The 26,235-nt window shown below is 36.8% G+C and overlaps 1 long non-coding RNA gene across 1 annotated transcript in view; it reads right to left on the reverse strand.

Moving 5' to 3' along the window:
* Window positions 1–20,691: 20,691 nt before the first annotated feature.
* LOC310732588 overlaps window positions 20,692–26,235 on the reverse strand; it is a 325,505-nt gene continuing 319,961 nt past the window's right edge. Inside the window, exon 3 of the long non-coding RNA XR_014535521.1 lies at window positions 20,692–20,832. This is a non-coding gene — a long non-coding RNA (uncharacterized lncRNA). The remainder of the gene's footprint in view (window positions 20,833–26,235) is intronic.

Here is a 26,235-nt window from a genome sequence, read left to right on the forward strand (position 1 = left end):
ACAAATGCATGGTAAATATTTGTGCCAAGAGCATACAAGTTCAATGAGGAATGTTCTTTAGGATTTCTTTTTAAAACCTATAGCAACAAAAGCATCTATATGTGAAACTGGTAGTTATGAAATTGTTGACATGGGTGAACAAAAGAGTGGGTGATTATTTAAATATTCTGTACCAAGGGGCCTGCACCATGAGAACAAACAACTTGCTGCACCATGTGGTTCATGGACAGGGCAGAGATAGAGGTTTGTGCCAAGATGTGTTGTCATAAGAGTGGCCAAATTACAAATACATATTTCCTAATTACCATTACAGTCATTACATGGGCAGTGCTTAGTGGTAAGGAGCAGACTGTCTGGGGCATCATAGTGTGTTGGCCATCGCAAAGCAGGTGTTTAGTTGCACCACTGTGATTCTAATACAGTTCTATTGACATTTGTTTTTTTGTTTATGTTTAGTCTTGTTTTTGTTTTTTTAACTATGGAATTTCCTTAAATTGGCTTACTTGAGCTAAAAATTTACTTTCAAGAAAAACACACAAGTTTAAGGTCAGAATCATGCATAATTAAGACATGCTTGTGTTTTTATCAGACTTTGCCCGGTCCACTCCACCCTGCCTGCACTTTGTCCTACTCCTACTTACTTTTATTCCCCTTCTCTCCAGCATTTACCTCCAGCTCTCCAGGCTCTTCTCAACCTGCTCCCTACTCTCACCACAAATCAGAATATCATCCGCAAACATCATGGTCCACGGAGACTCCTGTCTAACCTTGTCCGTCAACCTATCTATCACCACTGCAAACAGGAAAGGGCTCAGAGCCGATTCTTGATGCAATCCAACCTCCACCTTAAACCAGTCTGTCGTTCCTACTGCACACTTCATTGCTGTCACACTGTCCTCATACATGTCCTGCACCACCCTCACATACTTCTCTGACACATTTGACTTCCTCATACAATACCGCAAGTCCTCTCTCGGCACCCTGTCGTCACACAATGCAAGCAAACGTTTATGATTGTAATCAAATATTTGCTAAAGTACTCTCTAAATCACTTTTATATCAACACAGTTACATTAGCAAGTGAATTATCTAACCAAACAGCAATATGAGTTTTTACTAAGGATGTATTGCACACGATACAATCTCATACATTGCTCATTAAATCATATTCGGAAAAAATACTCTAATACCAACATCACATACTGTTTGAAAAGCCTAGTTCATGCTGCTGCATTAATGAACAGAGGACAGGCAACGACAAGAGTCTGGATATAATTCACATTTAATAATACGAAAATGGAGAAGAAGAAGAAGAAGAAGAAGAAGAAGAAGAAGAAGAAGATATAAGTCAACAGTTAGTACCTTAGTTATCTGAATTCTATCTAAATTGTTATTTCAGTATGATCTAATGAGGAATAAATTAATGTACTAATCAGAAACTAATAAAAGCATAATCCGTAACTAAGACTGGAGTCATGATGATTCATGTGTAAATAATGACCACCTGTTGATTAGAACATTAGTCAATTCACCATTTTTTATGATGAAATAACCTTTAATATAGAGATTAGTAGACATTAGTACATGCTGAACCAGGTACTCATTATAAATTATAAATATAATAATAATAATAATAATAATAATAATAATAATAATAATAATAATAATAATAATAATATAATTAGAGGTAAAATCTTGCAGAACGTTTAAAGGTTAAATGCTTACAGCACCACTGATTGACTAATACTTTGCAGGTTAGTCATTATGGTATTAGATTTCAAAATTGTTTCATAGAGCTCCAAAAAGAGGGAATCTATACTCAGTCTGAAAAAAATGCATCCCCCAATTTCTTGCAAAAAACAAAACAAAATCTTGCTCTAAATACAACTGTCACCAATCAGAGATTTAAAGCATCATGTTGTAAACTGCCTCAGTCAATGGCTACATATTTCCTTTTAAAAAACAGTACTGATTGCAATATTATATCATTAGGACTTGATGTTAGAAAGGATTTTTACCGAACATTTTTTAAGTTTTCTTGAATATATATTTTTTATTTTGATGGTTGAGTGCATACCTCAGAAAGTCCATTAATCAGGCGTCCGTAAGTCAGGGGGCTGACTGTATATAGCCAGACACAGAAGGGAAAATAAATGGAAAAACTGAACACCACAGAGTTAAAACAAACCTATACAAAAGCCACAGAATGTCTACCAAAAAGCATTTTCTTGAGGAGATATTTACCAACTTTACTGCTTTAAATCTTTTGAAAATATCTTCCCATTAAGAAGAACCGATAAAGCTTTGCAGACGAGTGAATAACAAGTATAAAACAAAAATCCAGTCATTTTGATTCACTATTGTTAGCTATTCAGACAAGCACATTCATAAATGCTGAATTTTACAACAATTGCTGTGTCATTGTTATAAAAGCAATAAAGCGTTTCTCTTTTGTACGGTCTTCTTTCTCTGTTTTGTTGATAAACAGGTTTCAGGAAGACATTAGCGGCATGTCGTAAACAAAAAGAATCGGTGCTAAGTTTCATCCACAGGAGCGCAATTTCTCCCTTATCACATCACTGCAATACAAGCGCACAGATATACTGTATATATATATATATATATATATATATATATATATATATATATATATATATATATATATATACACACACACACACACAGATCTGAAAATAGTTTATTGTTCGGATTTTAAATGACATGGCTTTAAAATATGGGCAATGAACTCACGGAGAATGGGGACTTCGAAAAATTCGCTCATCATTCACTTTATTAGGAACAAGTGCACACATGAACATTTATGCAGATTCTTTATTCACCCAATTTTATACAGTAGCTAGTGTTCCACATAAGATCCTAGATACAGTTTAATGACTGAAATGCTCATTTGGTATCTTGTGACTGTCATACTTATATGAGATTCAAATGAAATTACATAAAAAAAAAGGCAAACAATAAAAACTGTCATCTGAGTGGTAAAATGCATTAATAATACATTAATTATATACATTATCTACAACAGTATATACATAGGTGTGTGTTTACATTTAATTTTGTTTACATATAATTTTTCTAGAATGAAAATTACTGGAATGAGACAGAATAAAAGCATTAAAGGAATTCTTTGCCAATGATTTAACACAGGCAATTTCTTCAATTAACAGAATTCTTTGGTTTCAGATTTAAAATGTTCTTCTTCGATAATTATTTTTTTATGAATGCTTTGCTTTAGTTTAAGTTTATGCTTTTAAAGTTTTATTTGATGTTCCGCAGGTTTATGTTCGGCATTTCCGCACAAACCATTCATTGCAGGTGGGCTTAACAGCACTTTGGTCTTATTGACCAGTGAGATTTGGATCAACAGCTTTATGATTGATCAACAGTTTAAAGTAAAAGGTTTACCACGTATATTGGATTGTAATTAATATTTGAGGTGTAGGATGGGTTTTTTTTTTCAAAGGGGAATTATGTTAGATTTTTGGCAATGATTTTATTGTTTCAGAGTGCTGTTCTTGTTTCTAATGATGTATTCTTGTGAGTTTTTTGAAATACTGAAAAAACTTTTGGCAATTCTGTTGGCACAAAAATGTTATTTGTTAGTGTGAAGTAAATTACACATGTATGACAGGACATGTGGTTCCTCATCCGAACACTGCATCACACTGCCAGTCTTCCCATCTACATGAGGTTAAAGAAAACGTGACTTATCAGGCCAGACCACCTTCTTTCTTTGCTAAATGGTCCAATTCTCATGTCCATTGTAGTTGCTTTCAGCAGTGAGCAGCAGTCAGCATGGGCATTTTGATTGCTTTGTGGCTGTGCAACCTCATACACACAATGTGTGTTCTTACACCATTCTATCAAAGCCAGTATTAACTTATTCAGCAATTTGTGCTCCAGTAGCTTATCTGTGGGATGGGACCAGACATCCGCTAGTACTGTAGATTTAATGTTTGGGCTGATCGGTGTGCATAGTATAGCGATATAGAAAAAATAATTACATTTTCAAGGTCACAAGATGATGTTTTCCAGAATGACACATACAAGTGTTTTGTAGTCCCCATCAAAAGCAGAGCTTCATGCTGAATGTGACATTTATAGTATAATATATAATATGAGGAGAAAGCAGTCTTCCCAGAATTCCTAAAAACATTATTTTTCTTTTAAATACTGTACATACTGATTCTTTAGAAGATTAAGTTATATTTTCACTGGGTAGCTTAACCCCATTCTGCCTTATGCTAGGGCTTTGTGAAACATCACCATTGTCCTAATAATATACTATTTGTGATCATTGTGTATTTTCTTTGTTATACCCTCCTGAGACCCAAGCTTTGGTTTGGCTTGCATGGTAGATTTCTGCTAGCTATTTGGGGTTAGGAGGAACCAATAAATATAATAACCAGATATTATTTTTGAACATGAATCTATTTTTGAAGAAATGATCTCCACATATGTGGACACTCTGTCTATATCCACAGAAAACCATCAAGGCACCATTGTGTAACAAAGTTAAAATCTCTTTTATTTACATCCTGAGCATTGTGCCTGAACATTTTTCATTGTTACTGTTTCGCATATATATAAAAGTTTCAATTTCAAAAATGGATATGGGAAAAAAATATACAGTCTATCATGTAAAAAAAAAATTATTCATAACTGTACAAGTCAGGAACAGCTGCTTTTCCATAAGTGGATTTACAGCTTTGATGGATGTAAAGAACAGTCAAGCATGATGCCTTATGTTGAAGCACAAACTAAGTTTTTCATGCCAACTGTATTGGGCTTCTTTGGTAGATATTGTCTACAAGGACAGGCTCCTGTAAATGGTAATAGAAACACTCTCAGGTGATAAAAAGGTCTGAGACCTGCAGCCTTTTAAAATGCGGTCAAGGAAAGGCCTCATCTTTTAGTGCCCGGGGGGGCGTGGGGGGGGGGGGGGGGGGGTTGAGTGGCTGGAGCGGGAAAATGCTTTAGGTCCTGACAGGCAGGCTGGCTCTGCCACGGTCACAATCGGCTCTCGTAAGGGTCAGGGTCTTCCTGCCGCAGGGCCGAAGAGTCTCCCTCATTTACGAGCCATTACGAGGGTCCAGTGGGATATCTTCTGCCATCATCTGCCGTTTTTTGCCTGTAGTGAGAGAAATAAGGGAGAGAGCCGCTATTTGTCGGAAGCCCAAGGTTCTCCACGTCACTGTCCTCCCGGCCACCTTTTATTGACATCGCTGTGCTTGAAGACAGTGAGGGGCCGCCATTCCAATTGAGCTCCTGCCATGTCTTTTAAGGACGTTATGCCTCCTTGCTTGCTGTACTGGGCTTCCGTCCTTCCGCACCCTGCTGACAGTTGACTTCGGAGGGCTTGCCCCTTCTGGTACATGAGGCGGAGGCTAGTCATCACATTGCATAGATGTATATTTAATATATACTGTTGTAAACGATTGTAAATTGGTTTTCTGAACAATTGGTTTTCTTTGTAAATTTTCAAAGAAACAAAGTCCCATTGTAGGCCTCAAGTTTAGCGTCATAGTAAACCTTTACGGTTACAAAAATGTGTCAAATTTGCATGCCATATTAATCATACAACACTATTATGCATGACTTGATTTATAATGGTTTTTTAGCCAGCATATATGTATGTGAATTTAGAAACATATTTTGTGAGTATTTGGTAGATGACAGGGAATATTATAAAATAAATAAATCACCTTCACTCAGAAAACAGAAACCTCAAAACATACATTAGTTCTCAAAATCTATGAACAGCTTTTGTATTTAAAAAACTCTTACTTTGAATGTAAATAAATTACACAAGAACAGAGCCTCTTTGTAAATTACATAATTTCTCTTATATAAGTTATTGTCATATATCAACTCACCTCTGTTAGAATGGTTTATGAACTTTTCATAACTGGTCCCCTCTGGAGAGATTTTTATTTTGTGTGTACTATATCTGACAAATTCAGCTCTTTTTTAAATATATTTCTGAAAATGTAAATAGTGTGAAAGGAGTAGTCAACATAAATCCTGACCAGACAAATACTAAGGATAAATGAATGTACTCTGTATTATGTATTTTATTGTTAATGCACATGTTTGTATGTCTGTCTGTCTGTTTTTATGTCTGTCTGTCTGGTTTGTTTGTTTGTTTGTTTGTTTGTTTGTTTGTTTGTTTGTTTGTTTGTTTGTTTGTTTGTTTGTTTGTTTGTTTGTTTGGTTGGTTGTTTGTTTGTTTGTTTGTTTGTAATCCTTTTAAAAAAAAACTAAAAACTTCAACTATTGTTTATTATTTGTTGGACATTGTTACCTTCCAGTCTAGGGTTGGGGAACACAGTGTGATTAAAGGCACAGGGTGGTGGATATTAGGTGAATGAGAACGTATTTGGTATATGATTAATGAAGAATGGAAACACAAACACAGGGGTATCTTAAAAAATGAGATATATTGTAAGATGCACAGCACCGGGATGGACTTCAGGGTGGACCAAGGCCAAAATAATAAACAAAAAAACTATTTTTACAAACACTAAACCACTTACAAACAAACCCAAAAGAAAGACAACACACTTCCCTAACTCCCTCACCAAAAACGAGGCAGAAACCCATACCCAACAGAAATGGCAGCCCTACTACCGGTGAACAAAACAACACACATACATACATATGTTTACAAATGTATAAGTCAGTGAGTATTTACAGTAAACTAATCAAACTTCAAACAGGACAGGGCAAACTCTGGGTCAATAACAGATAAGCACAAAACACGGAACAGAATAACACCAGAATGAAGTGAGATCTCCTGATCCTGATCTCAGCTTCCAACTCTACTTTATAGGTCACCTCCTGCTGACGTCATCCAAAGGGAAGTGGGTGCGGCTTTAGTTTACTAGAGTGCAGAGAAGGCCTGGAATAGAGTCTCGGGATGGCATCTGCACACAAACCACACATCGCATACAACTACAAAATACTGTCCGTCTTTCCGTCCGTCCGTCTGTCTGTCTGTCTGTCTGGTTTTTTGTTTGTTTCTTTGTTTGTTGGTTGGTTTGCAATCTTCAAAAAAAATACTTTGACTACTGTTAATTATTTGTTGGACCTCATGGGATCACAGTCCTGAGGGACTGATAATACTGCTAACTAGTAAGCATTGTAAAATGGGATTACAATAACAGTAGCAACAATAACATTTATATGTGTATGTTGAACATTCAATTCCAGACTTAGGATCTCCACTTGCTATAATAACCTCCTCTCCAATTTTAGAACATGACTGTGGGTTTTTGTATCCATTCAGCGCCAAAAACGTCAGTGAAGTCAGTGACGCAAGAAGACCTAGATCACAGTCAACATTCTAATTAATCCAAAAAGTAATAATTAGGGCTGAGGCTGGGGAATCTATGCAGGTCATTTAAATTATTCTATGCCAACCTTGGCAAACTATATCTTTTTGGACCTCAGTGCACAGGGATATTTTGATACTGGTACAAATTTAGGCTATGCCTCTTAGTTCTAGGAAAATTATCAATTTTGTACTTCCAAATATGTGGTAACTGTTTAGCAAGGCCAACATGAGTGTGAAGTTGTCCACGTACATTACGTACATTAGGCTTATCAAGTTATGAAATGTTTGTAAATGCTTTATACATTTGTAACATAACTCATCATCAAGTTTTGCCAAAAAAAGGAAAGGGCAAAAACCAGGCTTAGAATGATGTAGTTAGCTAGAAGAAATAGCAAGTGAAGGGGAGGGTGTTAAAAGAGATGCATTTACAAGCACAAATTTATGAAGATGATGTAAATACCAGTAACACAAACACACACACATACACAAACACTGAATTTAAGAAGCAGAGATAAAGCAAAATAATTTAATAAAGACTGCAATAAGCACAAAAAACGAAGAGCTAAAAGGAGTAAATGAAGTGGATAGATGGTATGTGTGTGCTCAAGGGACTCCAATCCACAAAGCTTACTCTTAAAGTCAGAACAAAATGTGTTCAAACAGCTTCACCACGAGTGTATGATTGAGAAAGACAAAAAAGACAAAGTTGGAGCGTGATATAGAGATCGAATGTTTTATGTGTTCTATTTTCTTGGTTTTATTGTAATGACATTGTGCAGTAAACAGTATATTCATATTGTTTGGTCCAATGATTTATTATTGGGCAATTAAACGATTACTTGGTTTGGTAAAAACGTTAATACACATTATTGCATGATAATAACAGAAATAGAAGCACCATATGAGACAGCAAAGAGCTACACAATATCAAGCATGTAGTATTCATTGTATGGCTAATCAGTCTATTTACAATAAATGGACAAAAGTTTGTGGATTTTTAAAAATGCTACTGCACATTTAGTCCTTGTTTGCTGTAATAATCTCCACACTTATTCCACTAGATTTTATAGTGTGCTTGTGGAGATTTGTGCTTAGTAAAGGTCAACATTTCAAATTCACCTAGAGTTGTTCAAATAAGTGTGAGGCTAGAACTCAATAGCAAGCCACTCAAGATCTTCCATTACGCATGTAAACAATATCTTCATGGAGCTCAGTTTGTGCACAGGTTTGGGTCTCCTAGTTCAAGTAAAAAAAAAATTTAATGGTACCACATTGTGTAAAATTGTGTGCCTCCAACTTTGTGGTAACAGTTTGGGGAAGAACCAAATACGGCTGAAAAAGTCAGGTGTCCCAATACTATTTTGTGCAAATAATGGGGAGGGTTGCATTAGGAAAGGCATCTAAAAGACCCCTAATAGGGGAAGCCGAAAGAACGTTTTACGGTCCCTGGTGGTCTAGGATGCAGCACTCTCACCGCTGTGGCGGAACCAGGTCAGGGAACCAACCCCAGCCACTCTTAGTGCCGGTCCCAAGCCTGTATAAATGGGGAGGGTTGCATTAGGAAGGGAATCCAGCGTAAAAACATGTGCCAAATCAAACATGCGGATGATCCGAAAGAAAGTGTGTGCACTGTAATTCTAAAGTCATAAATATAGTATATATAAAAAAAAATAAAAATAACATCTTCCATGTTCCAAGTTTTCTAAAATTCTCTTAAAATTTTGCTTTCCAGAGATGGTTTGTGGTAGCTTCAGGATTCAAACAACACTTTTCCCTTGCACATACCTCTTGTCCTTATTACACTCCCCCACAGCTGCAGTAACAGTCAGTGTGGGAAATAAATGTAAATTATTTGTTGCTATCGAATCCAAACATGATCTTAGGTCTTTCACCCGGAGCTACCAACTTTGTTTGCCCTGCGGCTAGCAGAAAAGAGTGTAGGTGTTTATAGCATCCCCTTCCAGAAGGCCTTTTTAAAAGTTCAGTCTGGTGTCATTACAAGCGAGAGACCTGATATACAGCAGTCTCTGGGCAGTCCCACTTCTACTAGCTCTAATAATAAAATAAAAAAAAAGGGTATCAGTCTCAGAAGCAATAGGTTTTTACACAAGTTGCCAACTCTAAATACAACCTACTGTTATAACACAACCACTTTCAGCAGACTGACAAGCTAATGCACTTTCCACTAATACTTTATTTATTTGCGGTGAACCAAACCTGATATGACCAACCTGTTCTGAAACTGAATAATGTTCTCACAGATTTTCCAAATTTACAGTATATCTGTAAAATGAGTAGAATATGAGTATTAAATAGAAATGCAGAGTACATTACAGATGAGTAATGTACATAAAGTGTGAGAGTGCATGGTAGTGCAAATATCAACACAGTCTCACCCCACATCGCCCCTTTTTGCGCCGCTTTTCAATGTAGATAGCCGTCCTATACACTTAATCACTTATTATTTATAATAAATATCATTTATATTAATAAACACTTATTATTTATAATAATAAGTGTATCGGATTATTTATACTATATTTAATAAATAATAATAATGTTACAAAATGTCCACTACATACGTTGGTTGTCCCCGGCCGCGTCCAAATTTGAAGATGACCCGAACCCTAACCCTAACCCAAACCCTAACCCAAACCCTAACCCTAACCCTAACCCAAACCCTAACCCTAACCCTAACCCAAACCCTAACCCTAATCCGAAGATGAGGGATTTGCATTGAAGTGTATAGGATGGGCATCTACGTTGAAAACGACGCAAAGGGGCTCCCTTCTGCATCGGATGTGTACGCCATCCGAGGCAACGTCGATATGTGACGATGTGGGGTGAGACTGTGTAGCAAATAACAGTAAATAAAGAAATTACTTTATAACTTTTGTACAATATACAGCAGCAATAGGGTGTGTAACATATGTGGATGATGTGATGACTGACTGTTCTGATAATGCAGTGCTTATAGATATGAATTGAGGTCAGTTGTTAATAAGGGTGATTGCCTGGGAAAAGAAACTGGTCCTGTGTCTGGAAGTTCTTTAGCACCTGCTAAAAGATGGGAGTTAAAAGAGGTTGTGCCCTGTGTTCCAGCCCGTTTTTTGGTTCCTGTAAGTCCTGGAGAGTGGGCAGGGGAGCACCAAGGATTTTTTTTCTGCTGTTTTAACTGTTAGCTGTGATGCTGTTAATGTGATGTGATTTTGGCAACCCAGTCCCATAAACAAAATGGTAACACATTAACACATGCAACATAATTTCAGCATAGAAATCAATTCTTTTACAAGAATATGATGTATAGGAAAAAAAAATAAATAAAATAAAAAAATATATATATATATACTTTTAATCAAATGGTCTGTATGAAATGTTCTGCAGCAATGTGTTTAAACCAAATTAACCTCCATCACTAAGCTCTTTAAATACAATGAATATACATTATTTATTTAATCTCTTTTTTTAACATGAGCATTGCCCACTTCATGTAAAAGTTTGTGCTTTTCATGACACATTTTAGACCTACGGTACAAATTCCTGGAATAGTGTTCTTTTTCCAGCCAATGCAATCAGTTTTGCAAGTCACATGGTATGGTTGCCATCTGATAAAATATATTGCTGCAGAACATATAGAGCCTTCGATTTAAAGTTTGATACGTTGTTATACAACGTATGATTTTGGCTTCACATTGATACTGACTGTATAGAAAGTGCTCTAAAAAAGTTAAATGCAATTTTTTATTTTTTCTGAGATTGGTTGGATTTTGAAGAAAACTGGAAAAGAGAAATCTTAGCCTTAAACACTCAGCCGTGAATCCATGGAGTGTTTGATGTATTTCGCAGACTCTCCTAGTCATCATAGATATTAAATTAGAATCTGGAAGATTGGCTGTCCACAAATCCTTCCTATATACACCTCCATACATTCTTGGAAACCAGCCTATTAAAGTGTATACACATAAAATTGCAGCTGGACTGACATTAAATTCACTAAATCTTTTGATTACATTATCTTATTTAATTCATTTTTTCAAGTTTTTAATCAGTTTATCAGTTAATCTTGGAATTTATGGGGGCTGTGGGGAGTATTTTTGGTCTGTCACTTCGGTCTGATTGTATTAGCATTATAATGGTCTCCCCATCATTTGTTGTTAACCAAGATAAAACCTTACTGTACTCAAAAATAAAATACAATTGCTGCTTATGAAAAATTCTTGGGAGTTATTGAGAAAATGTACCAGATTGTATAGCAAATACTAAAGCTGTGTCTTGGATGACTTGCGCTGGTCGTTCTTTCAAATTCAATTTGAAGGTTTGCCTAGAAACACCTACCATGACACAATTTTAACTGGTGCTGGAAACATACATGTTTCCTGTAGCCCACTGAATCAACTTTTTAGCTAGGCAGTCTTTATTCACGTTTAATCAGGTTTAATGTTTATTACTAGCATACTTAAAACCATGGCTGAGAGATGTCTTTTTTTTTTTCAATCCCCACCAAACTTCTAAACAAGTACAAAATAGCAAAGCGTGTAACAAGCTTGCACGAGCAACATCACACTGCTACCTCCCAGCATGGAACAGTGACAACGAGAGAGAGAAAGAGAGAGAGAGAGAGAGAGAGAGAGAGAGAGAGAGAGAGAGAGAGAGAGAGAGAGAGAGAGAGAGAGAGTGAGAGTGAGTGTAGTGCTCTCATTTCCCAGTACTGGCAGAAGGTTTATGGCTAGAGATAAGTCCCTAATGGTCGGAGTCACACCTTCAGAAGTCCTAATCAGAGCCCGTTTCACACAGTGCCCACACATACACACATGCAGGCAGGGCAAATCGAAGTGTATTTTTATGCTTGCTACTTTTGCTCTAATGATGTGAGATGCACCTACTTCACTAGTTTCATCTGCTGCTCTGGGTCATCTTGAACAATCCAAAAGTGTATCAACAAGTATGGAGAAACTAGGAGCAAAACTTGTAGATTACAGATTGCTCTTAACCTTTTATATTCTGCATATATAGATCACTGCATGTTTTTTTTTAAATAAACCATGATGGTAAAAGATTAACTAAAAGAGGGAAACAATACAAATATCCGCAAGATTTTCCAAGTGCTGCAAATTAGGACCTATTTTTTTGTCCAATCAAGAATCAGCTAAAGTTTTGCACAGAATAAGGCTTCAAAACACACACCTTTCCTATAAAATATACTGGAAAATTTACAGAAGTGACCATTTGTTCATATGTGGATTCATAAATATTTAATTTAGTGTTTCTTAATAATTCACATATAATATTCTTGAAATATTAGTTTTGTGTTTTTGTGCGTGCCAAGAATGTTTTCCCATTTTCCACATTCTTTTATTTTTATTTTGAATTTTAAAAATGAATGAATGAATGAATGAATGAATGAATGAATGAATGAATGAATGAATGAATGAATGAATGAATGAATGCAACATATGCAGCCATTACATCCTTAATAAATTATACTAAGGTGATTAATATAAACACTAATGGTGAAAAAGAAGACCCAAAACAACCACTTCATGCTGAAGATTTTTCCTAATTGTAGTATGAATAGAAATAAGAGATAAAGAAAATGGGAGTTAAGCCTCTGAACCTTTTTTGTGCAGATTTGCAAGCAGCACATTACAAACTCAGAAGAACACTTCCTTTTCGAAATCCCTTTGATATTTTTCTTAATTTTATATAAAAAGACCAATTACTTGCAGTCTAAATAATGATGATCACCAGTGCATGAATGCAAACATATGCTTCTAATGCTAAAGAAAAATGAAAAGAGAAAAATTAAATCCTGAAAAAACTAACCAGTAATTGAAAGGTATCTTTGGATGCCTTTATAACACATTCATAAGCATAGCTTAAATTATTTATAAAGCAATGCCTAAAGAATATATGAATCTTCTAAAAGAATTTATGCTTTTTTAATAATGTCTAGACTGTCACCTTTTAAGACATGCACTTGCCTTAAAGCCTGAAAATTCAGCGAATAAAATACCAGACTGAAAAGCTAAATGAATTTAGAAAGTTTCTTGATAGTAGGATTTTAAGATCTTACTTAGAAGTAGTACTAATATACAGTTAAAAAAAAAAATAAATAAATAAATAAAAAACATTGCATGCATTGCAATAATACAAGCACAGAAAATAGCTAATACATTTCTGCATTGATAGTTATAAATGTAACATAACTTACTTTCAGTTTCCTCATATGGCTTCTACGCTCATTAATATTAAGTAATATTAAGAGGTTAAAAAGAATTTGTATCTTTTTTAGTGTGCTCACACTAGTGAATATGTGGCCATGAAATACTAAATTAAAGTCATGAAATTATAATGCATGAAAAGGAATGTAGGCTTTTTCATCGTATTCTTAATTTTATATTTTTGTTGTTAGTTATTTATTTCATCATTTTATGTTGATTCTGTACTCATGATAAGCAATGCCTCTAATTAAAATGCTTTCTCGTCCCATTCTCTTAATAGGCAAACAATTGTGGATTATTGTACACAAATTTTCAAACAATATTTAATGGTCTTGGGATTTGGGCAGGTCACAAATGCTGTCATCTTATCAATTTGTTGACTCTGTGACCTAAGTGGAAGCCCATATATATGGTACTTTACCTGTTTAGTACCTTAGGCTGTTGCATTAGCAGTGTGTGGGCAGTTGTTGATACGATGCCAAGGCTCCAGAAAAATTAGTGATGGCCACAAGTGGCAAAAAAAATTTTCTTAGGACATTAAAATCATTCCTTATTTGAATTTAGTTTTTAGAACAACTTGCTACTTCTAATCAGCTGAACATTTTGCTAATGCATGGAATTCCACTGAATTTATATTGACCCTTCTGAAGTAAAAAAAAAAAAGAGACCGAGCTGTCAAACTTGGAAACCAGCATTTACCATCGTCAAACAATCATCTCTTTTCAGATGGCAAATGCTGGTATGAATCAATGGAATCCTCAATAATCTGCACAGTTCACTGTGTATACATGACATAAACAGTGTGCCCTTCTCAGTTGGAGTCTCATTTGAGATTCCAACTAGGGAGATAACGCTGAAGAGTGCTTCCGCAACATTACGTGCTGAGCTATTGCAGAGGCACAGCTTCAAAGTACTGCATTGTATAATCCACCAGAATTAACACAAAACGGTGGTCCAGGCACTCCATTCTAAAAGGGCTAATTAGGTCCACTCTGGTTCTTTTAAATATCCTCAATTAAAGGAAGGGGTGCACTGGTGCTGTTGGGGTGGCAACATGAATCACCAGCTTACATTCACAGCATGCAACACACCACATGCATTCATTCCCATGAAAGCCCAGCTAATAGAAATGGACCACATGCCAGTTTGTTGTTTTCATTATAATTAAAAGCCTTCTAGTAATTTAATATTAGGGAATTCAGTATAGGATATTTTGAACCCTAATTGTAACTAACCAGCAATTACTCTTACTTGGTTAAAACCCTGTCTCAGGGTCTTGTCCCAAGTGGAAATTGAGCCTTGTCCACTTCCTGGTTCATTACATCTTAGAGCAGTAGCTGATTGCAGGGTATTTACTGCTGCCCCAGAAATTAAACATGACCCAATGCATTGTTCTTGTTTTCAATCGTGCAATGAATTGGTCCAACAGTACTTGGTCCACAATACCTTTAAAGCCCTGCTCTTTAGTCAGCTGCCACCTGGGACAGGTGTATTGCCATCCCTCAGTATGATCACCTTTTTCAGGTGTTCATACTTCAGCTGATTTTCCACTTTAAATTGCTTACTGCAGCATGCCTAAAGAACTGGATGTAGGCTTCTTGATCATCCTCAGGTGTCATTTTGGTGAATTTGACAGATGCTGCAGACATGACAGTGGCTACTGGAGTATCAGCAGGCTAAAGCATGCTTCGGAGCATCTGTCTTTCTTCATAATTTACCACCATGGGAGCAGTGTCGCATTGGGCTTGCTCTGACTACCAGTCAAGGATGGTCTCTTGATGAACTTTGTGTAATTATCTCAGTCACAGATTCCTCCATTATTTCAGCACCACTGTGACATCCTGGTCAAAGGAAGGAGAATGAAGAAATTGGAAGGGAGTTCTTAGAGAGATAGGGACTGTTTTTATTGTAGTCTTTTTATGCCGGGGCTTGAATACAACGCAAACAAATTTAAAATACACACGCACAAGATGGCTTACACATTCTCATTTCCAACCTTTTTATTCATTGTCATGTGTTTTTTTTTGTTTATGTAACATCTCCACTCCTCGTCATTAGTTCATGTTTTTTTTTTTTTTTGTTTTGTTTTTTTTTTTTGTTACAGCTGTTCTCGACTTACTTGTTTGATTCATGTGTGACTATGTAATCTTTTGATTTTGTGTTGTTTTGGCAAAGTAGTGTATTTGAACCAAGCCATGGTTTTATGGTTCTTAAAACAACCTTAGTTGCTTTGTTTGCCAATCACCCGACCTTTGTCTGTTTTGGAAATGTTTGCCTTTCTATTGAATAAATTATATTTCTCGTATCAATTTTTTATTAAGTTTTTGCCGCTCTAATCTCTGTTTGCACATCACCTGACTTTTGCTCATTTCTCAACTATGGTTTTTGCCTTGTGATTTGGGCCTTCCTGCTTCCATGAGTTTCATTACATTTACGTGAATTTCATTTTAATGACACACTGTTCATGAAGGCACAATAATAACTTTCAAGATAAGGTCAAATAAATTATGCATACAACATTGGACCCATAATTAAAGGTTTTATATTTGATATAATGTGTCACAGAAGACCAACGTAGGTGCCCTTCAAATAAAATCCTACCCATTAATCAGCTAATTAGGCAGCATGCTTAGCATTAACACTACACATTTAATATGCTGCCTAGTTAGCAAACAAATTTGGATATTAAGATGGAAACAGCTTAACAAATTGCTACATAAATTGGTAAAACTGTGCTGTTCTTGCTGCCAATACAGGTGTTTTGCTAACCTCTACACTCCTGTTATATCTCATTTGTGTTTGTCATGGAAGCTGATAAAAGCACATAGTTACAGCTATTCTAATTTTTTCCAAAAATCTGTTTCCATCACTTTCAAAGAAACATCAAGATATTTGTATAGTACGTCAAGTCTGTTGAATTCACACATTTGCACTGATAACACTGCTAAGATTAAAGTGGAATCTCTATATTATATAGTAACTGCATATGTGTACATTATTCGGAATGTGAAGATAAGGTGCTCTAGATAAGAGTAGAAGGAGTACAATTTAGAATTCAGACATTACCTAACCTCCTGAGCTCTAAAATGTAAAAAATAAAATGTAAATTACCACAGTTCTGCACAAACTTGTCTGAAATTCACACAAAATTGTTTTTCTAAATATAGAGCCAGTATAGAGCCCACGCACACACACACACACACACACAGAGAGCACAGAGTGCCAGAGTGCACAGTGCAGCATATCTCTGCTTTCCAAAAAATTATTAATTTTATTTTAAAAAGTGCTACAAATATTAGCTGCTCTTAAATGACCTTTCTACAACTTTATAAAATGTAATAGGAAAATCATATAGGCATCATAATTAAATGTATTTATTTAAAAAACAAAAAAAAATACACATTTTCACTAGCAGGTACACTGTGTCTCAGCTTTGTATTAGATTCGGATTCTGTATGAGTCACGATTATGGACACAAACAGTGCATGTCACATGACTCTCTGTTCCTGTTTCCAATATATTCTCACAATTTGCTGCAATTATCTTCTTTCATTTGTCTTCCAAGGTTGTTATTGGTCCTTGTTGTTACACTTTGTGATTACGTTACAATTTTCTTGTTTTTGTGTTGTGTTGTGTTGTATAGTGTTTGTTTTAACTTTTCCTTGTCCCTCAATTGCACATAATGTATGTACATAATCCAATGTAACTAAATTAAATCTCATCGAATGTTATTGTTGTCACATTAAAGCTTTCCAAAATGTTCCACAGGGAATCTGACCATTTTTTAACCCAAGTGATGTTACTGAGGAAATGGAGAAGATCTTCTTCTTTTTCTTTTGGCTGCTCCCATTAGGGGTCGCCACAGCGGATCATCCGTCTCTATACTACCCTGTCCTCTACATCTGCCTCTTTCAACCCAACCCAGGTAGCATGTCTTCCTTTACCACATCCATAAACCTCCTCCTTGGTCTTCCTCTTTTCCTTCTGCCTAGTGGCTCCATCCTCAGCATTCTCCTACAGATATACCCCATGTCCCTCCTCTGCACATGTCCCTCACCTTGTCCCCAAAACGTCCTACATGCGCTATCCCTTTAATAAACTAATTTCTAATCCTGTCCATCCTTGTCACTCCCAATAAAACAGAAGATCAGTAGTTAAAAAAAAAAAATGTTGGCAAATAGCCATTTGAGTGACATGATTTATTTTCTTTCAGTGTTTTTATGTGTTGCATTTCATATGGTTCACATTTAATAAGAAAGAGAGTAAAAGAAGAAAAAACTTGAAGAGAATATAGTCCCTGCCTATGACTGTGTTTTAATCTATATATTGGCATTGTATTAAACTCGTGTTAAAACCAGTCACGCCTCCATCCAACGCTCAACACTCTCGCTCAGCCTCTCCCTCCTACTAAATCACCTACACCTGTTTTTTATTTACCGATCTCTTTTAAAAGGTCCCTCTTCCCCTTCACTTGCGGTCCGATCTATCGTAAACTTACCTAAGATCATCCGGACTAAATACTGTTCTGGCAACAAACATATCCGTCTTTTGATAAGCCACACTTTGACATGTTTTTACATCTCCTTGATGGCTTGTGTCATCCAATTTGATGAAATATATTTTATTTTTATTTTGGTCCATCTTTTACCTCATTGAACTTCATGGGAATTTATTTTCTCATGTTTGATTCTTTGCACTTCTTGTAAGACTTTTAAAAGTCATTATGAGACAGTGATGTCTCCTGAGGCCTGAAACATCAAGAACCACACAGATTTTTCCTCAAAGTTCAATCACACTCACCGTAGAACCTGGGGGAGAGCGAGGGGGGAGACAAACTTGTCTAATGTTTTTCTTTTTTTTCTTTGTATGTCTATGTACAAGTCTTCTTCTTCTTTTTCTTTCGGCTGCTCCCATTAGGGGTCGCCACAGCGGATCATCCGTCTCCATACCACCCTGTCCTCTATATCTGCCTCTTTTACACCAACTACCTGCATGTCTTCCCTCACCACATCCATGAACCTCCTCCTTGGCCTTCCTCTTTTCCTCCTACCTGGTGGCTCCATCTTCAGCATTTTTCTACCAATATAATTCATGTCCCTTCTCTGCACATGTCCAAACCATCTCAATCTCGCCTCCCTCACCTTGTCACCACAACATCCTACATGTGCTGTCCCTCTAATAAACTCATTTCTAATCTTGTCCATCCTCGTCACTCCCAACGAAAACCTCAACATCTTCAGCTCTGCTACCTCCAGCTCCACCTCCTGTCTTTTACTCAATGCCACTGTCTCTAATCCATACAACATCGCAGGTCTCACCACAGTCCTATAAACTTTCCCTTTCATTCTTGCAGATACTCTTCTATCACAAATCACTCCTGTCACTCTTCTCCACCCACTCCACCCTGCCTGCACTCTTTTCTTTACTTCCCTAACACACTCTCCATTACTTTGCACTGTTGACCCCAGGTACCTGAACTCCTCCACCTTCTTCACCTCTTCACCCTGCAACCGCATCACTCCACTGCCCTCCCTCTCATTCACACACATGTACTCTGTCTTACTCCTACTGACTTTCATTCCCCTTCTCTCAAGCGCATATCTCCACCTCTCCAGGCTCTTCTCAACCTGCTCTCTACTCTCACCACAAATCACAATATCATCTGCAAACATCATAGTCCAGGGAGACTCCTGTCTGACCTCGTCCGTCAACCTGTCCATCACCACTGCAAACAGGAAAGGGCTCAGGGCCGATCCTTGATGTAGTCCAACCTTCACCCTGAACCAGTCTGTCGTACCTACTGCACACTTTACTGCCGTCACACTGTCCTCATACATGTCCTGCACCACCCTCAAATACTTCTCTGACACACCTGACTTCCTCATACAATACCACAACTCCTCTCTCGGCACCCTGTCGTACGCTTTCTCTAAATCCACAAATACACAATGCAGCTCCTTCTGTCCTTCTCTATACTTCTCCATCAACATCCTCAAAGCAAATAAGGCATCTGTGGTGCTCTTCCTCGGCATGAAACCATACTGTTGCTCACAGATGGTCACCTCTTCTCTCAGCCTGGCTTCCACTACTCTTTCCCATAACTTCATGGTGTGACTGATCAACTTAATTCCCCTGTAGTTACTGCAGGTTTGCACATCTCCCTTATGCTTAAAGATCGGTACCAGCACACTCCTTCTCCATTCCTCAGGCATCCTCTCCCCTTCCAGAATCCTGTTAAACAATCTGGTTAAAAACTCCACTGCCATCTCTCCTAAACATCTCCACGCTTCTACCGGTATGTCATCTGGTCCAACCGACTTTCCATTCTTCATCCTCTTAATCGCTGCTCTCACTTCCTCCTTACTAATCCTATCTACATCCTGCTTCACCAACTCCACATCCTCCAACCTTCTCTCTCTCTGATTTTCCTCATTCATCAGCTGCTCAAAATACTCCCTCCATCTTCTCAACACACTCTCCTCACTAGTCAACACATTTCCCTCTCCATCCTTTATTGCTCTAACTTGCAGTACATCCTTCCCAGCTCGGTCCCTCTGCTTGGCCAATCGGTATAAATCCTTTTCTCCTTCCTTAGTGTCCAACCTCTTATACAGTTCCTCATATGCCTTTTCCTTGGCTTTCGCCACATCCCTTTTAACCTGCTGTCGCATCTCCTTGTACTCCTGCCTACTTTTCTCATCACTCTGTCGATCCCACTTCTGTTTTGCCAATCTCTTTCCCCTAATGCTCTCCTGCACTTCCTCATTCCACCACCACGTCTCCTTGTCTTGCTTTCTATTTCCAGATGTCACACCAAGTACTTTTCTAGCTGCCTCCCTCATCACTCCTGCGGTAGTTGCCCAATCATCCGGCACCTCTTCACCACCACCAAGCCCCTGTCTGACCTCTTCCCTGAACCTCACACTACACTCTTCCTCCTTCAGTTTCCACCATCTTATTCTTCTTTCAAACCTTACTTTCCTCCTCTTCTTCTTCGCCTCCAAAACCATCCTACAGACCACCATTCGATGCTGTCTAGCTACACTGTCCCCCGCCAACACCTTACAGTCTCCAATCTCCTTCAGGTTGCATCTCCTACACAGAACATAATCCACCTGTGTGCACCTTCCTCCGCTCTTATACGTCACCCTATGATCCTCCTTCTTCTTAAAATACGTGTTCACCACTGCCATTTCCATCCTTTTAGCAAAATCTACCACCATCTGCCCTTCCACATTCCTCTCCTTAAAACCATACCTACCCATCACCTCCTCATCACCTCTGTTCCCTTCACCTACATGCCCATTAAAGTCTGCCCCAATCACCAATCGTTCTTTCCTAGGTACACCATCTACCACTTCATCTAATTCACTCCAGAATCTTTCCTTCTCCTCCATCTCACAGCCAACTTGTGGAGCATAGGCACTGATGACATTTATCATCATCCCTTCAACTTCCACCTTCACGATCATCACCCTATCAGAAACTCTCTTCACCTCCACTACACTCTTACTGTACTCTTCCTTCAGAATCACCCCTACACCATTTCTCTTCCCATCCACACCATGATAAAACAGTTTAAACCCACCTCCAATGTTCCTGGCCTTACTCCCTTTCCACTTGGTCTCCTGAACACACAACACATCTACCTTTCTCCTCTCCATCATATCAGCTATCTCTCTCCCTTTACCCGTCATAGTACCAACATTTAAAGTACCAACGCGAACCTCTACTCTCCTACACTGCTCCTTTTCCTGCCGTCTCTGTAGACGCCTTCCTCCTCTCCTTCTCCTCCTTCGGCCAACAGTAGCCCAATTTCCACCGGTACCCTGTCGGCTAACGATACCTGTGGCGGTCGTTGTTAACCCGGGCCTCGACCGATCCGGTATGAAATTCTCATTTGTGATCCGCATATTTGATTTGGCACATGTTTTACGCTGGATGCCCTTCCTAACGCAACCCTCCCCATTTACCCGGGCTTGGGACCGGCACTAAGAGTACACTGGCTTGTGCCCCCCTAATGGCTGGGTTTGTCTATGTACAAGTACAAACAAAAAAAAATTATCAAAGTGCCTGGATTGTCAAAAGTGAGGGACTATATAAACGTGTAGAGTAGGACTGATCAGATAATGACAATATTCTTTTTCTAGATCAGTGAGGACAAATTCTATTCTGCAAGCATAAGCATGGGAGGCCCACCAACATGTTTAAAATATGGACAGAAGTTTCTTAGTAATATATTCTGTATTTTCCCTAGTTTTGTTAAATTCTTGATTCTTTTTCGTCAGAAGGTGCTGATTAAATTTCACAGTTTGAAAGTCAAATTGCAGGTGCATATTATATGCTTGTTCAAATTTACTTTTCTGTAGTAACATTATTCATATGGGATTCCCATTGCAGCTATCGCGTAAAAACGGAATAAATATATATGTTGTTGTTTAGCAAAATTTTATAATTATTGATATGGTGACACTTTTAGCAAGCAGACATTATTGAACATTTATGGATGGAGTGACACATCTTTATTCAAAATATAGCTGTTTCTTCAGTTTTTTATCTATGATAAAACAATCTTTAGGACAAGCTGTATGACAAGCTTCACATTTCTTTGGTTTTATTAAAAATAAAATGGAAATGTTTTGCCGATGAGGCTGTTTCTAGCTGATATAATATATAAGTATATAAAATATTTTATATTTTAAATCTAAAAAACTTTTTTATAATTACATTATAAGTACCTGAAAAGATAAAGTATGCATGGTATTTCTGTGCTGCTATTTGAAATAACACGTCATTCTTCCACATAAATAGTTTACTTTATATGGTAGAAACTCTACCAAACTGTTATGGGGCAATTTCTCTTGGCTTTTCTGACATCAAATACCTGGTGTAATTAAGTAACTCTACAATATTGTGTAGGGTTTCAGGCTCCATAATATATATATTAGTTACTATGTATTTCTTCAGACTATATGGTGCAATATATAAAGTATAACTCATTATAAATGTGGCTCTATTAGATAAGAAACAGGTTTACACATGAATTACACAGTGGTATAAACACAAATAAATTCTTGGGTTGAGATGAATTGTCAACTCATGACGTAGCTGAGGACAAGGAATGTTAATGGAGATTGTGAACAATGATGCCTTGCAAAATAAATTTGTCTTATTTAGTCTAAAGGCTCTTTGTCCTTGAATGGGTTATTTACTTTACATTTCTTGTAAACTCTTTCAGCAGTAAGCAGTTGCCTAGTGACATGTTACTTCACTATATTTAACATTGCCTTATCCAACTATTAATCAGCTGGATACATTTAGTTTCAATCCTAGGTCAAATGGTTATAGTCATAGTGTGAAATATTTACCGAATAATAGCCTAGTATAAAATATCACCATTTCATAGTTACTAATCAACCATCAAAATTAAAGGAACAATCTAGCATGCAATCCTTGTATAAAAATGTAAAAAAAAAAATCACATTAAAAAAACCCCAACAAAAAAAGGCCCTCTGTAAAAATCACAGGATTGGAAGTGTCTTCATAATGTGTATATACACCAAGAAATTTTAATATATACTTTTTGCACAACATGCATATCAAACTTGATCCTTAGTATGTCATATGACCATAAACATGTGTAAGTAAGCTGTACCTGTGGTAGCTGTACTAAGAAACATTACCCCAAGAAACATTGCATTGTACAATATTTTTCTACAGTACAGTTTCATTCACATCTGTTTTTATTTTTTCCAGTGTAAAAATTTTTTCTTTGTTTAGAACCACACCTAGATTTAAAGATGCAGATGTGGATATTTGGAACACTATACACATACAAATATTGTCATTGTGTTAAACCCTTATGTGTATTCCTAAATCAGAATATTTAGCCATCATGGAGGGTCCCAAGTACAACCTGTTTAAATTGTCTTCAAACTACATATTGTACCGTATGTATAATAAGGATAAAGATTCAGCTCCCTATGCAATCATTAAGTGCACTACATAGTGTAAGATAAATACTGGCATATACACTCTGTCTTGTGTAATATAAAAGCAGCAGAAAGTCAGTAGGGATTCGCAATACTCAGAAACAGAAGATATACAATAATTGCTCCTTTACTCCTTGACACCTTTCTGTGTACCATAGGTAGTCATTTTGTATTCAGCTTCCAATAACCTACATAAATGCACCAAATAGGGCTTGAAATAATTGCTCCTAAACCCTGTGTAGCGCAGTTACAAAGTTATGGGGAACTCGGCGTTCTACTCCCCTATGTGGTGCACTCTTGTGTCCAACAGCTGCTTACATTTAATGACAAGAACAAGAACAGATGCTCATTGCGTGAAACGAATCAAGCATTAACAGACAGTTTATAGAAGCTTCCATTCTGTTTCTTTCATGTGTGAGACACCGAGTCTGACATGGCCAGCCACCCTTGCTAATTTTCACTGAAATGAGACATGACCGTGCTCATCTGTCTTCAGCTCTGTAAAGCCTTGTCACGTTCTCTCAGCTCAGAAAGCAACCATCTCTGTTTGTTGTCTAGATCAGGATGTGTAGGTTCTGGCACCTTGTCTAGTCAGATTCCTTTACAGGTCGTTACACACTTACTCCTTCTCAGAGAGTGCACTTTTAGTCCGTGAGTGGGAATTTAAAGTGTATTATTAATGAAGGTGAGATGAGGTGTAAGCTAGTGCTAGAGCTTCTTTTTAATGTTGCAACGCCAAGGCGAGTGATGCGGGTGCAAAGGAGACTGCTGAAATATATCTCTAATTAAACAGTGTCACCGGCTGACGTACAGAGTCATGACGTTGCTACACATGTTAATGGAGATTGTGAACAATGAAGCTGTTCAATATTAATGGTCTTGTTTAGAGCATCTATTCAGGTCTCTGCCCTTAAATGGGTTCGTAACTTGATTCACTGTAACGTATTGGTCATATCGGTTTGTGTAGTATTTTATACTGAATTTGAGTCTTTATTAACCCTATTTAGCTCAGTCTGGGTCAAGCAGCAATTTTCTGCTAATTATTTTAGCAGTAAAGTGCTTGTAAAATGTCTCATATTCAGGAAAAGGCAGTATTTATGACACATGTATATCAAAAAACGTATTTCAAATATAAAATAGGATTTGTAATTTGTATTTGATTGGGTTGATTAAAAATGGCTTAATATTTTGTATTCAAATACTTTAGTGTTTTGTATTTCTGTCGTTTTAAAATATTGTAAAATACTTTGTAAGAAGTCTACATGATGACATCATAAAAATGCAGCCTCTGATTGGTGCCTACTCAGTAGTTTGCCCAGACTTGTTGATATCAGAACAGAATATTGATCCATATGGAAGAGGTTGGTCAAAGTAAGAAACGTGCAGGCTGCCAGCTTTTAAATAGCTGTCCAGTGATTAATAAATAAATATTTGATTGTCGAATACTGTATCCTGATTGAAGTAGCTGTTTAGTACGATCATTATTTGGCAAACCAGTGCATGAATAATTGCCTGAAACATAATATATTATTATATTTATAATTAACAATTGATCGATTAATTAGTTAGAAACTAGTTGCTATGACTACAAGTGCCATCAATGTCTTCTTATAAATGACATGTTTGTGTTGTGTCAGTGAGTCAATGAGTCAGTGTTGCTGATGCCAAGTACTGTAGGCCCTTCGTCACCAAGTAACTAAATTAGGATAAATTATGAGTCATTTGCAAACTGTTAAACATTAAACTGTCAGTTACTATAGAAATAACCTTCATCTGGGAGATCACAGGGAGATGTATGTGAATATTTGATCTGTTAACCGGTTGCATATGTCATATTTATTGCGTGACTCGTAATACAGTGTAATGGTGAAGAATAGCTCAAATAGGCCAAAAAAATTAAATTTTATGTCATTTAGTATTTTTATAATACAAAAGTACAGTACTTGATTTTGATGCATGGTGTGGCTGCTGTAGTTTATTTTGATAAAGTTAAGGTATTTGGTATTTGGTATTTTATTTACATTTTTATTTTTGATGTATCTTTGCCCATCCCTGCTTATATTCACTATGTGAGATGTTTAATTCACCATATTTAAAACTGATTTTATAGGTTTTAAATAATCACAGTATGATATTGTAAATAATAATCACTGTTTCATGTTATTAATAATTTATAAATATACAATGAAATATTTAATAAGAATCCGTAATTTATACCACATACATATTATGTATGCCGTACATGACACACTGTTTATTATGATCTTCTGGCCATGCAAGTTGAGCAAGTTGGTCATACAACCATAACATGCATATAAACTGCACCTTTGTTAGGAATTTAACTAAAACCCACTAGATCCAGTTTTCCATTTTTGCAGAAAACCATAAAATGTCCAACCATCCATAACTAAAGAAAAATCTTCCCACCAAATATAATGGATAGAATCTTTCCAAACATGCCAATTCGAATAGTGTATATATACTATATGTTATCTCTGGTTAGTTCTACTGGTCATTTTATGGAAGTCAAAATACAGTGTAATCTTAACAGATCTTTGCAGCCACAGTCCATAAAAATGTAGTGCTATTACTGAGTATGACAGAACTAAAATCCCAGAGATTGCAGTGCAGTAAAAATTACATTAACCCACCTCCCAATATAAAACTT

Source organism: Silurus aristotelis (genome assembly GCF_946808225.1).
Source record: "Silurus aristotelis genome assembly, chromosome: 10".
Classification (NCBI taxonomy): Eukaryota; Metazoa; Chordata; class Actinopteri; order Siluriformes; family Siluridae; genus Silurus; species Silurus aristotelis.